A 17,403-nucleotide genomic window follows, 5' to 3' on the forward strand; every position below is an offset into this window, starting at 1 on the left:
ATCCGTATACTTGACTGCGTCTTCTAAGCTTCTCTATAAGCTGTGAGCTGAGTGTCCCTTCCTTGCAGTGAGGTCTGTGTGCCAGAGTCTCCCTGCTTTCTCCCCCAACTGCAGACTCACCTCATGCCAGAGTGTTTAGAAAAGAGGCAGCCATTTCCTTGTCACGGCAGCCCCGATCCTTTGGGTCCCCTGAACGAATCTTTCTTCTCCTAACTTGATTCAGAAGATAGGTAGAAACGTCGCTTTTTCCTCAAGAGGTGGTTGTATTTTCTTTTAGTGGGGGACACGGGAGTAATTCTAGGTTACACATATATACAGAAAAACACAGACACACAGACATGCACACACAGAGACACACACAGAGACTCGCAGATATATAAATAGACATGCACACACAGGCATAATCAAATAGACACAGACATGCATGCAAACAATAACACAAAACACAAACATGCACATATACAACACAGACATATACAAAAGAGAGAGACAGATATATAGATACACACATATGCACATAAATATACTCCCATTCGCACAAACACTTGAAGACACAGATACACACAGGCATACACAGACACCCATATGCACACACACCCTTTTGCATATAGACATATATACAGACATACAAAGAGACAGAACAGATCCATAGGCAGACACATGTGGACATGTACACAAATACATAGACAGGGACACAAAGATGTATACACACTGACACACAAAGATACTTACAGACATGCACAGACAAAACCCACATACATATACATGAAGACATACAAAGACATATGTACAGACACACGTACACACAGGCAAACACACAGACACACATGCATCGCACAGACACAAACAGCCATATAAACAGATACTCAGATATATACACAAGTATACACATACACACAGAGAGACTAACAGACATTTACACAGACAAACACAATTGTCTTAGAAATAGCTAAGAGGACAAAGAACCTCTGGTTTCGGGCACATCTCTTAGATTCCACTCTTCTTCCTGCATTAACATACACCTCAGAGACCTGGGCCCTACGCAAACAGGATGAGAACGCTATTCATGTCTCCCAAAGACGAATCAAAACAGCTATGCTCAGACGCCATTGGGCCACACTAGCACACGACAGGGACAAATGGAGACGTTACTGGTGCCCGCTCGAGCAAATCGACAATTAACAGGAAGTCAAGTGATCATGTGATACACAATTGTCAAAACACAGACATATAGACAGAAACAGAGACACACAGAAGTATTCAGAGACGCATAGGCATATATACAGAAACACATGCACACAGACAACACAGACAATTACAGAGACACACACACACATAGACGTGCACACAGAAATGCGTGCACAGTCACATACAGAAACATGGGTATATACAACAGAGACACGCACACATGGGCACACACAGACAGTCATACACAGACACACACAGATGCACACATACATAGACAGAGACATGCACACATAGACATATACATAAAAGACACAGATACATAGACATACACACAAAGGCAACAGATATATACATCGGCACATACAAGGTCACACACATTCAGACACAGTCTCACAGATTTATACACAGACTCACAGGCATACACAGATACAAAAGCATACACACAGAAATATACACGGCCAAACACAGATACACACACACCAAATGCACACAGAGACAACAGACAATACAGAGACACATGTGCATAACATACAGATACACAGGGACATGATATATACATAGACACACAGACATGCACACAGAAACACACATGCTCACACAGACATACAACAGATGCACTTGCCGGCACATACAGGCATACACACTAACAGATACATAGACATGTACAGACACACAGACATTTACTGAGAAACACGTAGATATACACACAGATACACCTAGACATACACAGGCACAGACATATGCACAAACGGACATAACTCACATAGACAGAGACACACACGCTCACATACAGACATAAAGGCAGACACATAGTGACACAGATATATTCATAGATGCAAGGTCTCAATCATACAGACACACATGAACATATGTTCAGACACACAGATGCACACTGATGTATAAATACACAGATACACACAGATCATTTTCACACACATAACACAGACATATACACTCAGGAATATGCACACATGCGGACACACATGCACACGCTAGACAAAACACATATACAGAGATACTTTGTGTACACAGAGACACAAAGACGTAGACTCACAAACACCCCGACATATACACACACATCCGGTCACAAAGACACACAAAGATATATACAGACATATACAGAAACACTAAAATACACCTGTACATACCAGACATACACACAGATACACACATATGGACAAACACACCTACCTGTACCCACAGCAGGCAGTGGAGGCAGAGTGGTGAAAAAGAAAGGAGGCAACAGAAGAACAGGAGGCGGAATTGGAGGTACGGAGCCAAAAGAAGGAGTTGGAGAAGGAGGAAGGAGAAAACAGGTGGAGGAGGAGGTGATGGCGGGAAGAAGAAAAGTAGAGCAGGACAACGTCGAGGAGAAACATGTCAGAAGAAGATGAAGGGGACATCAGAAGGAGTGTCTGTGGGAAGAGACATTTGAACTTGTGCATTGAATTTGTGATGGGGAAAGATGGAATGTGTGGGGAGAGTGAGACCGTGGAAGAAGAAAAGATGAACCGGAAGTAGAAGACGAGACGGAAATGGAGGAAACACAAAGAAGTTAGATCCGGAGAAGGTGGAGGAGCATAGGAGATGAAGAAAATGGGCAGAGGATGGGGTGGTGGAGGGAAGAAGAAAAGAAGAGGACGAGTTTGAGGAGAGGTAAGTCGAAGAAAAGAAGACGGCAGAGAGGAGTCAAGGCAGTGAAAAAGAACCCCTCAAAGGGGCTGAGAGATAGCACAGCGGGTAGGGCATCTGCCTTGCACGCGGCCGACCCGGGTTCGATTCCCAGCATTTCATAGGGTCCCCTGAGCAGCACCAGGAATAATTCTGAATGCATGAACCAGGAGTAACCCCTTAGCATCGCCAGGTGTGGCCCAAAAAAGAAAAAAAAAGAACCTGTCAAGGACGAGGAGGTTTGGAACCAAGAGGAGGAGTTGGAGGAGGAGGAGGGAGAAAACAGGTGGAGGAGGTGGTGGCGGGAAAAAGAAGAGAAGAGAAAGATGAGTTCTAGGACAAGAGGAATTGAGAACTGAATGGCTGCGGACTATGGGGGCTGCAGTTGAAAATGGAACATGGGTAACATCAGAACAAGAGGACTGGAGGTACGGAGGAAAAAGGAGGATGTGAGGAGGAGGAGGAGGAGGAGGAGGAGGAGGAGGAGGAGGGAAGAAGAAGAAAGAAGGCGGAGGAGGTGGTGTTGGGAAGAAGAAAAGAAGAGCAGGACGACAATGATGAGGAGAACTTTGCCAGAAGGTGAAAGGAACCTGAGAAGAAGGGGCGCATGTGGGAATTGGAATTTGGATTTGTGAATGGAATCTGTGAGGGGGAGGGACAGGAACATATGGGGAGAAGTTGACCCTGAAGGAAGAAAAGACGGTGCGGAAGAAGGGGAGGAGACGGAAATGGAGGAAACACTAAGGTGTTAGAACGATGGAGGCGGAAGAGCATAGTAGATGAAGAAAACAGGCGGAGGACAGGGTGGTGGAAGAAGAGTAGAGGTAAGGGGAAGAAAAGATGTCAACCTAGAGGAGGCGAGGCGGTGAAAAAGAATCCCTGAGTAAGAGGAGGACTAGGAGGTAAAGACCCAAAAGATGATGATGGAGGAGGAGGACGAAGAGGGAGAAAACTGGCGGTGGAGGTGGTGGAGGAAAGAAGAGAGAAGAGGAGGAGTCGTTTGAGAATGAGGGTAAGTACAAGAACCGGAAAGCAGGAGACAATGGAAACTGAGTGGTGTAAAAGAGAAAAGGAGGATGTCAGAACAAGAGGAGGATCTGGACGTACAGAGCCAAAAGGAGGAGTTGGAGGAGGAGGAGGAGGAGGAGGAGGAGGAGGAGGAGGGAGAAAACAAGCGGAGGAGGAGGTGGTGGCGGGAAGGAGAAAAGAAGGGGAGGATGAGTTTGTGGACGAGGCAAGTCGAAGAATGAAGAGCAGCAGACGGGGAGGCAGAGTGGGAAAAAGAAAAGAGGCAAAATCAGGACAGGAGGCGGAGTTGGAGGTAGGGAGCCAAAAGGAGGAGTTGGAGAGGAGGAGTAGGGAGAAAACAGGCGAGCAGGAGGTGGTGGCAGGAAGAAGAAAAGAAGCGGAGGATGAGTTCAGGGCCGAGAGGAAGTGAGAAGAACTGAAGGGCAGGGGACTATGGAGTACTTCGAAGGTACCCTTGAGCTCTGTCCAGTGGGGGTGGGTGTTGGAGAGAGACAAGGAGACAGACACGCAGTGTCCCAGCTTTGACGTCAGCTGGGCAGCTGCAGGGAGTTGCTGCTAGATGGCCACTTATTCCACACAGTATGGCTGCTGCCTGGCTCCCCACATGTGAGACCCTAGGAGCTGACAAAGGCGTTCGAGACAGTGAGCACGGGAGAACTCAGTGAATCCCGAGGAGCAGAGGGGGGCATGTGGCCCACAGCCAGCCGGCAGTCTCCCCGCAAGTGCCAAGCCGTTGCAGTTTCCTATTCCATCCTATTTTCTTTTTATAAAGCTACTCACAATGGTTTCTTAGAGTCAGTATTCCAACAGCAATCCCACCACCAGTACACCTTCCCACCCCATTATCTCCCAAGTTTCCAACCACCATCCAAGCCTGCCCCCATAGAAGGCCCTAAATAATTTATTTCGTATCGTTTATTATGAAAAATTCACTAACAGTGATCAAAAATGATTTCCTTAGGGAAAAAGTGTGTGAAGATTGTTGTGTCTTACACTGGAGCCTTTAAGAGATGCCTTGTATAAGCCTTGTATAAGAGATGACTACAGGTTGTTACAGGTGAAGCCTTCTGTGTTAATAGTTTCTTGTCTTTCCTTTTTTAAGGATTTAAAATAATTACATCACTGTCAGAGAGACCCTTACAAAGCTGTTCCTGATTGGGTTTCAGTCATACGGTGTTCCAACATGCATCCTTCCGCCAATGCACATTTCCCGGCACCAGTGTCCCCAGGTTCCCTCCCACCACCACCTTCTGCAGCGCCCCCCCCCTCTCTCTCTCTCTCTCTCTCCCTCTCTCTCTAAATATATATGTCTCCCTCTCTCCCTCTCTATATATATATCTATCTCTATCTCTCTCTCCCTCCCTCCCTCCTCTCCTCCTTACAATATTAACACTTTGCTTCCTCTTTATTTTGCTGTATGGGGCAAGGATACTCGACTCTAGGCTTGAGGACGGGTGTGACGGGAGCACTCCTTGCATTGAATAGGGCCAGGGACCAAACCTGACCCGACCTATTTGAGCCTTCTGAAGCCGTGTGTCCTGAATTTATTATTATTAGCCGTCACATCTAGCCGTGCTCAGGGCTTACTTACTCCTGGCTCTGTGCTCAGGGATCCCGCCTGGCGAGATCAGGGAACCAAGTAGGGTACCAGGGACTGAACCCTTGTTGGCCATGTGCAAGAACAAGCGCCCTACCCACTGTGCTATGGCCCCAGCCCTACCCCAAGTCCCTTTCCTCAAGGAAAACCGGCGGGGCGGCGGGGCCACACTCAAGAGCGCCCCGCCCCTCGCAGCTCACGTGCTCCGCCCAGCCAATAGGCGCTCGGATCCCTTTCGTACCCGCCCCCTTGCGGCCGGTCTACATGGCCGAGCGCGGAAGGCGGGGCCTGGCCAACCCTCCGCGAGGCCCCGCCTCCCCACGCCGAGCGCCTCCTCGGATAGGTCCAGAAGGGAAAAGGGGTGGCGACAGGGGGCGTGGCCAGGAGGGGCCGGCTGCGAGATTTTGTGCTGGGTTCTCGCTGCATGCCCATCGCAGCTTCTGCGCTCCGTCCGGCCAATAGGAGCTCGGATCGCTTCCCTGCCCCGCCCCCGTGTGGCCGGCTTCTGGGCCTGCGCGAAAGACGGGGCCGGGCCGACCCTCCGCGAGGCCCCGCCTCCTCACGCTGAGCGCCTCCTCGGATAGGTCCAGAAGGGAAAAGGGGTGGTGCCGGGGGCGTGGCCAGGAGGGGCCGGCTCGCGAGACTCTGTGCTGCTTTCCACTGTGCAAAGGCGTTGGGGTCTCCGCTGCTGGGCTCCGCTGCTGGATTGAGCGGAACCCGGAAACGAGCCCCTGCGGCCGCCTTGCCCGTTGTCCCTGGCAGCGGGCCAATCGCTCAGCGGCCGTGCCCCCTGCCGGAGGTGAGCGCCCCCGCCCGCCGCCTGCTGGCGCTGTGCCATAGACACGCAGGGCCACACACATGCGCACGCACTGAGACACAGAAATAGAGACACAGACTCACACATAGATACGCAGATTTATACATAGGTTCAAAGACATGTACAGTGACATATGTATGCACACACAGACATAAAAGACAGACACAGTGAGAAATCTACAGATACATAGACACACAGACATATAGGTAGACACACAAAGACACACAAACATATATACACAGGCAAACCAATGCACGCACACATCCAGGCATATACCAAGACACATGCAGAATCACAGGGAGATACAGACACAGACTCACACAGACATATACACAGACACAAAGACACAGAAAAATATAGATACAATGATACAGAGACACAGGCTTCTACACAGATACACACAACACACACACAAGCACACAGACATATGCATAAACACACAGAATTGGCATACAGACACACACACACACATACAGAGACGCCGATTATGCATAGAACACAGACACACATTGACAGACCGATATAGACACAGAGAGATATACACAGACATACGCAGACACATAGATGCACATACATGCACACATATACACACATATAATCACAGGCATATACAGGCTCACACACAGAAACAATCACAGACACAGAGATACAGACATATAGTGAGAGATATATACATAGACATACACACATTCATATACACAGACACTCAAACATGCAGATATGCAAACATAGACATAAGCACAGGCACAGACACACATATAGAGAAACAGATGTTTACAGTATATAGAAGCACACGACATGCAGATACACACACATACACAGATATATACACAGACACACAAATGCACAAAAACACAGACAGATGCACACACTGACACACGTACACACACGTACAGATATAGACACAGAGATGCAGAGACGTATACACCCAGACACATACACAACAGAGAAATGCACACGTGCACACACAAATATACACATACTTACATAAGCACATAGACATATACTTGTTGAAATGTACACACACTGACATGCACAGACACACATGCATACAGACAGATACATATAAACATACACACAAGGAGACACAGACATATTCAGACACACACACATGCAGACACAGACACAGTGACGTATAGATATAACAGAGAAACACACATGCACATATTTTTATGTACACACAAAGATATACACAAAGACAGTCAGGCACACTCAGAGACATATACACAGCACAGACAGAGACCTAGACATACACTAAGAAACACAGAGATACAGATATATACAGAGACTCGTACCCAATGCACACACAACATACTAATACAAACATAGACACAGGTACACACACGTGCACATAGATTCACAGAGCAGAGAGAAAGACACATATTTGGAAGAAACATACACAACAGACAAGTACACAGGCACACTCTGACAGAGATATATACAAAGACACACAAACATGCATACACGGACAGAAAGATATGCATGTATACACAGAACAGACATACAGACACACAAATGCACACGCAGACACACATATACACACATATACACAGACGCACAGTTCAGGATACACACACTTACGCAGACATATACGGACACAGACACACACTTAAACACAGAGACACACAGACATAGACATAGACAAAGAAACACACATATTCACAGACACATACATGATCATAGACAGACACACAGACACACACCTGCACACCTGGACAAAAATAGACATGCACAAACACACAACCAATACTACACATGCAGATTTATACAGAGACACATGCACACTCTTGAACACACACATAGGCACAGACACACAGAGAAATGTTCACATAGAATACACAATGTACACACAAACATATACACGGGCACACGGAGAAATGTCGACACAGGGGACACAATGTACACACAAACATATACACGGGCACACGGAGAAATGTTGACACAGGGGACACAATGTACACACAAACATATACACAGAAACAAAGACACACATGCATATACACAAGCACACAAAAACTCATATGCACAGGTGCACGGACGTAAACACAGATATTAAGACAAACATAGCATAAAGATAGACACACAGGCACATACAGACCTGTATCCCAACACACTGTCACATGCAGACACAGACACGCACGCTGGCATATTCACAGACACAGATTGCTACACACAGGTATATACACAGACGTACACATATGCAAACACATAGACCTAGACACACGCACACAAAGATATAAACAAACACATGCACACAGTCACAGGAAAAAAATATACACACACAGATCCACCTGCACACAGAGATATATCGACACAGATGTATACACAAAAACCCACACACGCAGAAACATGAACACATATGCCCACAAAGACTGAAACATACCGACACACAATCATATACACAGGCACATGCACGTGCATACACACAGAGACACAGACACACACATGAACACAGATGTAGCCATACCCAAATAGCACACTTACACACATAGAAACAGACTGAGTCTCACTTGCACACACACAGACACACAAACATATGTATACACAGACACACAGGCACACATATGCACCTACATAGACATAAAGACATATACTCAGATGAACACAGACACACAGACATACAGACACGGAGACATTTACACATACACAGAGACGTACACACAGACATAATTAAAGACACTCATGGGCAGACACAGAGAGGGAGACATACACAAGAATGAAAATACAGACACAGACATACACAAACATACAGACACTCATCCACAAGCCAAAACAGACACATGCACAAACACAGATATACAGATGCACACACAGACACACATGGACATATATACAAATGCAAATACAGACACACAGACATATGCACAGACTCAAACACTGTTCACATGCAGGCACACAGACACACGTGTGCACAGACACATGCACACATATATAACAGACATAGACAAACACCCACAAGCAAGTACACAGACACAGACATATAGAGATACACAAAAATATGCACAGACACGTATACAAACAAAGACGTGGAGATACAAACGGACATATATAGAGACACACAGACATATAGACATACTTATACACACAGATATACAAACACACATACACACATAAACGTACAGACACACATGCACACAAATACACTTGCATGTGCATACATACCCAGAGACATATAAATATACGCGGACACATGTGTCAACACACGTGCGCACACAGACACACAGATTTATTGGCACACACAGGCATACACACATGCACATAGAGACAGAATCGTATACACAGAGACACACAGATAAATGCAAACAGACACATAAGCACAGACACTTAAACGCATAGACGTATACACACTGACGCACAGAGATACACACAGATATATGCACAGACACAAATCATATACACATAAATGGAGACATGCGACGACATGCACAGACACATATACACACAAATACCAACACACACACGCACACACTGCCACACAAATACATATACAGAGACACATAGACGTATACACAGTGACGCACAGAGATACACACAGATATATCACTTAATCACTTAATCACTTAACTTCCTGTTAGTCGTCGATTTGCTCGAGCGGGCGCCAGTAACGTCTCCATTTGTCCCTGTCGCGTGCTAGTGTAGCCCAATGGCATCTCTTCGCTCCGGGAACATGGAGGGCCTCAAACCGATCGTTCATGATCTTGACAAAGAAGTCTGACCATCTGGTAGGTGGGCGGCCACGCGGTCTCTTGACATCCCGTGGAATCCAATCAGTAACAGCTCTCGTCCAACGGTCGTCTTTAAATCTCATTACGTGACCAGCCCATCTGATTTTCGACACCTTGGCAAATGAGACAGCGTCCCTGATCCTTGATCGTCGACGGATGTCAGAACTCCGGATTCGTTCTCTCATTTGAGTGAAACGTGATATTCCAAGCATAGCTCTTTCTATTCTTCTTTGGGAGACCTGAATGGTGTTCTCATCTTGTTTGCGTAGGGCCCAGGTCTCTGAGGCATATGTTAACATATGCCACATATGCCACATACACAGATATATGCACAGACACAAATCACATACACATAAATGGAGACATACAAAGACATGCAGAGACACACATACACACAGAAATACATGCACACACTGAGAGACACACAAACACAGGTGCACACACAGAGGTACACTGACATATGGAGAGACGCATATAGACATACACATATAGTAAATATACGAACACAGGCAAACATACACTCAGACATGCACATATCATGCACATAGACATATACCCAGAACACACAGACAGCAAACATACAAAGACACATACATAGGTAGACACACAGACACACAGAGACATACACAGATAGTCACGCACATGCACACACAGACACTAAATATATATACGCAAACACACATACATAGAGACATGGACTGTATTCACAGAGATACAACAGTCACAAACCCCTATGCACACAGACAGACTTGAACGACATATACACATGTGCACACAGAAATATACACAGATACATATATACACACAGACACACTCAGACATGTACACAGACACACGAAGATACACAGAGATTTACACAAACGGAGACAGATACATACACAGATATAGACTCTGATCTACCTGTGCACACGAAGGCATACAGATGTACAGACAGGCTCACACATGCACATATAGACACACATATACACACAAATATACACAGAGATAGATACACAAACATACACAGGACACATCTAGTGCAACACAAAGACACAAACAGGCGTATACACATGCACACAGGCATAAAGACAGATATACACACAGACATATACACACAGTGACATAAACAGACACACAACACAATCAAACATGTACACAGATACAAAGAGGCACATAATATATACATAACACGTGCAGGCACAATCACACATAGACTCACATAAATGTGTACACAGACATACAACCTATGCCCAAACAGACACGAACAGACATAAGGTAGACACAATCGGTTATAGACACAGACACAGTCACATACAGGCACGCTCGCACACAGAGATATAGACATCATCAGACACACCCGGAGCACGCGTGCACACAAAGAGACACAGACATGCACACACAGACACGTACATACACTTACACCGACATGAATACAGAATCTCAGACACTCAGACACACACATCAACACACATACTTCTAGAGATTCAAAGTTACAAATACACAAGTGCACACAGACACACACACAGACTCATACACTTATGTACACAGACACACAAACAGGTAGTCACACAGACATATGCACAGAAAAACATTCCCCACACACGTCCAGAGGCACAGACTTCCACGTAAAATACATGAGCACAGAGAAACAATACAGACATATATAGAAACACACACAGTGCACACGCACATGCTCACCTAGACATACACAGACATAAACAGACACACACAGATAGACAAATTCACAGTCACACATAGTATATACACAACGCAGATACGCACACACACAAATACACACAGACATACAGTGGCACAATCATAGACACATTCACGGAGACACACAGACATACACAGGCACAAGCATATAGACATTCACAGTCACACACAGACACACCCACACACGCACAGACACAAAGATGTAGACAACAAAGATGTCTACATAAACTCACACACATGCGCATATACAGAGAGACATAGACACAGACACAGAGAAACAGATATATAACACAGACATATGTGGACGTATGTGCACACTGACGTACAGAGACACAAACATACACAGACACATAGGAGCAGAGACACATGAACCCATAGACATATAGATAGACACACAGAGACACATGATTCACATACAGACTTACACACAGAAACACACCCATGTGTGCACACACACACAGCTGTACAGTCCCACACCCAATGAGACACGTATTCACAGACATACACTCATGCACAGACATACAGACAGCCACACAGACATATACACAGATGCATATGTGAAGAGAGACACAGATACATACAGAAACTCATAGACACTGTATGCACACAATAATGCTGACATACAACAAATGCACATGCACACAAAAGAGACACACATACAGAGATACACGCAGACACACAAATAGACGTAGAAACAGACAGATACATAGACACATACATGCACACACAGACACACGGAAGTATGCACAGACATACACAATTGTATACACAGAGACTCAAACAGACATATGGATATATAAGCAGATACGGATATGTCTGTATGTATGTATATATGGATATACACACACAGACACACAGAGGCATATGCACAAGTACATCATAGACACACTGATACAATACATATTCAGCGGCACACACATGTGAATACAGACATGTATACACAGAATATACACAAACACATGCACACAGAGAGACACACAAAAATACAGACACAAAAACACGCACATACAGTTACACCAACACACACAGACACATATACACACAGACACAAATATGTGCACACAGACATAGGCAAACTCAGACTTATAACAGACACATATTCACACCCAACACAGACATATACACAGACTCACACCCATGTACACACAAAGAAACACACATATAGATACAGATACACATGTGCCCAGTCATGAAACACAGACATCAATAGCACACTCAGACACACACAGATGCATATCCACGCATGCAGAAAGACACACATGTACACACTCACAGCCACTGCACTCTCCTCCCATTGTTCATCGATTTGCTTGAGCGGGCACCAGTAACGCCTCCATTGTGAGACCTGTTGTTACTGTCTTTGGCATACCGAATATGTCATGGGCAGCTTGCCTGGCTTTGCCGTGCGAGTGAGATGCTCTCGGTAGCTTGCCGGGGTCTCCAAGAGGGGCGAAGGAATCGACCCTGGGTCGGCAGCGTGCAAGGCAAATGCCCTACCCGCTGTGCTATACACTCAGATAGATACAAACACATATAGACACAGACACTTATACAAACAGTCATATACAGAGACACACAGATATATACATAGAAACACAGACACTATCAACTAGACACATACACCATGCACGCCTTATAAACGAATGTATACCAACACAGACACACAAAACAAATGCATAAACACCCACATGCAGAGACACACAAATGTAAACACAGAAATACACATTTACAAATTTAGACACACATAGAACAGACAAATACACAGACTCAGACACACATGCACACATACAGAGACATGCCGATATATACACAGACACACATGGTGTAAACACAAGACACAGATATATGCACAAACGTATACACAGACACACATACATTTATACACAGAGAAACAATCATACACACAGCACACCTACATGCACACACAGACACATTAGCATAGACATCAGACATATATACACACGGACTCTGACACACACAAATATACACACAGACTTATACACTGACACACAGACAGAGCTAACCATAGAAACCATAGAAACATAGGCACACACACTGACATTTACACAGACACACACGTACAAAGACCTACAGACGTACACAAAGGAACACAGACACAGATATTTATATGGACACACAGACACATGCAGATACACACAGATATTTATACACAGATATACATTCATTCAGCGACACAGACTGCTCACATCGACAGTACACCCATATGCACAGACATATAGTTAGACACACAAAAATAAGACATATTCACAGACAACACACACACAGAGCACTCACTTATATAAACAGAGACACATAGGCACGTTTCTGAAACTGATATCTTTTGCTACAAGCTGTCATGCCCACGGGAGTGTCATCCCCAGGGGAATGTCATCCCCAGGGGAATGTCATCCCCAGGCTGCCCAATTAATAACTAAGACTCTCTGGGAAGCCCCCAGCTGCCAACTCCTTGCCCCTTCCACACACATACACACATACACACACACACACCTTTGCAGGGAACATTTTCTTTCTCCTCTCTCACCTGGACCCAATAGTGTCACGAGAGACACAAAGCTACAACAGACCCGTAACTGACCCCTGAGGATGCATCTGCTATGGCTATATTGGTGCCAATTTTTATAATCTTTATTCCTTGACCAGAAACACGAATAAGGCCCAAGGTACTTGCCCCCACTCCCCGTTCTTATTTTATTATTTTCCCTAGATTTTTATGGAACTTTGGGGAAGGTTGGAGAGAGGGTAGAGAAAAATAACATCTGCTGAGATCAGAATTCCAGATGCCAAAACAAGTAACACCTGCAGAGATCCGAATTCCCGAAGATCCCAAAGGAATGCATCCCAGTTTGCCAACAGCACAGGGGTCATTGGGGGCAGCAGTCCTAAAGCTTGATATTACTGTCTTGATAGAAACGTTGATGCTTTAGCAGATTTGAAACAGAGGCCCCTGACCCCCAGGCCTGGCCAGGGTGAGGCTGTATCTACATAATCTTTGTAGATACAGTGCTGCACCATGCAACCCTGCAAACTGCCCATCTGCAGCAAATCCTGAACTCTTTCCATTGTGTTTACTGCACACACAAACACACACACAAACACACACACCGTCCCCAGGGCACTTCACCATGCAATCCTGCAAACTTCCATCCTGGGACAATCCTGAAGGCTTTCCATTGTGCGCGCGTGCGCACACACACACACAGACACACAAACCAATCCTGAACTCTTTCCATTGTACATACACAGAAACACACCTCCCTGGGCGCTGCACCATGCAATCCCGCAAACATCCTGAAGTCTTTCCTTTGTGCATACGTTCACACAGACACACACCCCAATCCTGAACTCTTTCTCAAAAAGCCCTTATTCCTGCATGGGTGAGCCCTGCCAGAGTCCCTATCGCTGCTGGTCGGACACTCCCAGGGACGCACGTCTGTCAGTGTGCCCCACCTCACAAACCCTTGTCCCACTTGTGTGACCCTGTCCTGTGTGTGTTACTGTGACCGAACCCAGGCCTCTGCGTGCTTCCCTAGCTCAGAATCTGCCGTCCTGTCTTGGGTGACAGCCAACAGAAGCATGCCCCTGTTCTTTTAACCCCACATCAGAGCTTCTTGTCATGGCCCTGCTCACCCTATTTAAGACCATCACTAATTTGACCCAGAGCCCCCGGTCTCCACTTTGTGACCTCAACTCAGTGTCCATGTCCCTGCATTCCAGCATGATCTCAGAAAAGAAATTGGTCTCACCATAGGCCTCTCCCCACAGGCAACTCAGAGTCCTCGTACCTGACTTTGTGACCGCGACCTCAGAGACTTTTCCTGTGTGACACAGGTTTGTACTCTATCTTTGATGTGACCCACCTTAGTCCTTGCTGTCCCTTACCTGACCTTACTTCAAAAACCCGTGCCCTTACCTTTGTCACAACCCCTCAGACCCCATGTTTTTGCCTCTGTGACCTCCACAAGGACCTTTGAACATGACCTTTGGTGACACACTTCAGATCCCCATGACCCTGCTCGTGTGACCCCACTTCAGTTAGTATTTTGAGGCCGGATTTGAGTCACACTCGGTGGACCCAGAGAACCACATGATGCCAGGACTCGAACCCTGGGCTTCGCTTCTGAGACCAGATGAAATTGGTGCCTTCAGGGTGGTGTGGTCATAGACCCTGGACTTGGCAATGCAAAACATTTGCCCACGCCCACGGAGCCCTCTATTCTGGCTTAAATTTAAGACTTCTTAAAGTGTGTTTCCTCTTTATTACTGTCAAATGCATACATCAGAGAACCGCATTCCAGCTGAGATACTTAGGCACACCTAGCAATGCTCAGGTCATTAGTCTGATAATGTCTAACACTTTGTAAATTATTTTTTAGCTGTCCTCCCGTTCATCGATTTGCTTGGCGGGCCCAGTAACGTCTCCATTTTGAGACTTGTTGTTACTGTGTTTGGCATATCGAATACGTCACGGGTAGCTTTCGTGGCTTTGCCGTAGAGGCGAGATACTGTGGTGCCTTTGCCCCTGCCACTTCTGTCTGTTACTCTTTTTATTTTTTTTCTCTTCCTATTTGTTTCATTTTGTTTTGTTTTGGGGCTACAGCTAGGAATGCTCAAACGTCCCTCCTGACTCTGCACTCAGGGATGTTTGGGGGACCTCTGGGGCGCCTGGAATTGAAACCCGTTGGCTGTGTGCAAAGTCAGTCAGAGCCCTCCTGCTGCCCGATCTATGCTAGCCCCCTGTTCTCTTTGTGACGGGAGTGGGAGGTGTTGGGCACAGGGAAGGTGCTTGCATATGTATTCCAGCGACCCTGTTTCCTTGTGGCACTCCCATGCATTCTGTTTGTGATGTTGACAGGGCTTGCTGCAATGTCTGTCACTTGGGCCATGCCCCCTCCCCCCAGGATTATAGCCCTTGGTTGCTGGTGTTCCACTGCGCTGGCTGGAAAGAGTGTAGAGGGCTGGGTTTTGAGCACTGTCAGCATGCGCTTGGTGTAGGCCACAGCACTGGGGTCCCAGTCGAGGTCTCGTGGATGCCAGGCAGACTCACTACCCAGAGAACCCTCTCCCAGCTTGGCCCTCGGGGTCCAGCGGCTCCAACAAAACAAAGTGGGGATTCAATAGCCAGCAATGTGCTCAGCGACTCCATGAATGCTCGGCCCCAAATTCTTCAGTTTCCATGAAATCATCGAGGGAATGTGCTAGGAGGGTGATGCGATCACGAGCCTGGCGTCCCCATGAATGGAATCGTGTTCTTTGGAAGGAAACCCAGTGAGGGGCTGGAGAGAGAGCACAGGGGTGAGGCACTTGCCTTATCAGGGTTCAATCCCCTAGACTGCCCAGAGTAACCCTTGTGTACTGCTGGGTACGGCCTCAGAACAACAACAGAGAGAACAGAAGAGAGCCAGGGAGCTCTTTAGCCCCTGCCACGGGTGAGGGCCAGCAGCTGGCCAAGGCAGGGCTCTCAGGGGACACCCCTTACTAGTACCTTGAGCTTGGGCTCCTAAGCTTCTGGAACTCCAGTCAAAACCCTCGTGTGCTGTTTCTGAGCCTTCAGTTTGTGGACAAAGGGACAAAGAACCAGGACTTGCGCCGTGACAAGGCTGTGCCTGGGCGTTCTGAGCCAACCACAGTGCCGGTCTGGGTAACTGTGTCGCACCCTTTCC

This window comes from Sorex fumeus, unplaced genomic scaffold (assembly GCF_029834395.1).
Source record: "Sorex fumeus unplaced genomic scaffold, SorFum_2.1 ptg000250l, whole genome shotgun sequence".
In the NCBI taxonomy this organism is placed as follows: Eukaryota; Metazoa; Chordata; class Mammalia; order Eulipotyphla; family Soricidae; genus Sorex; species Sorex fumeus.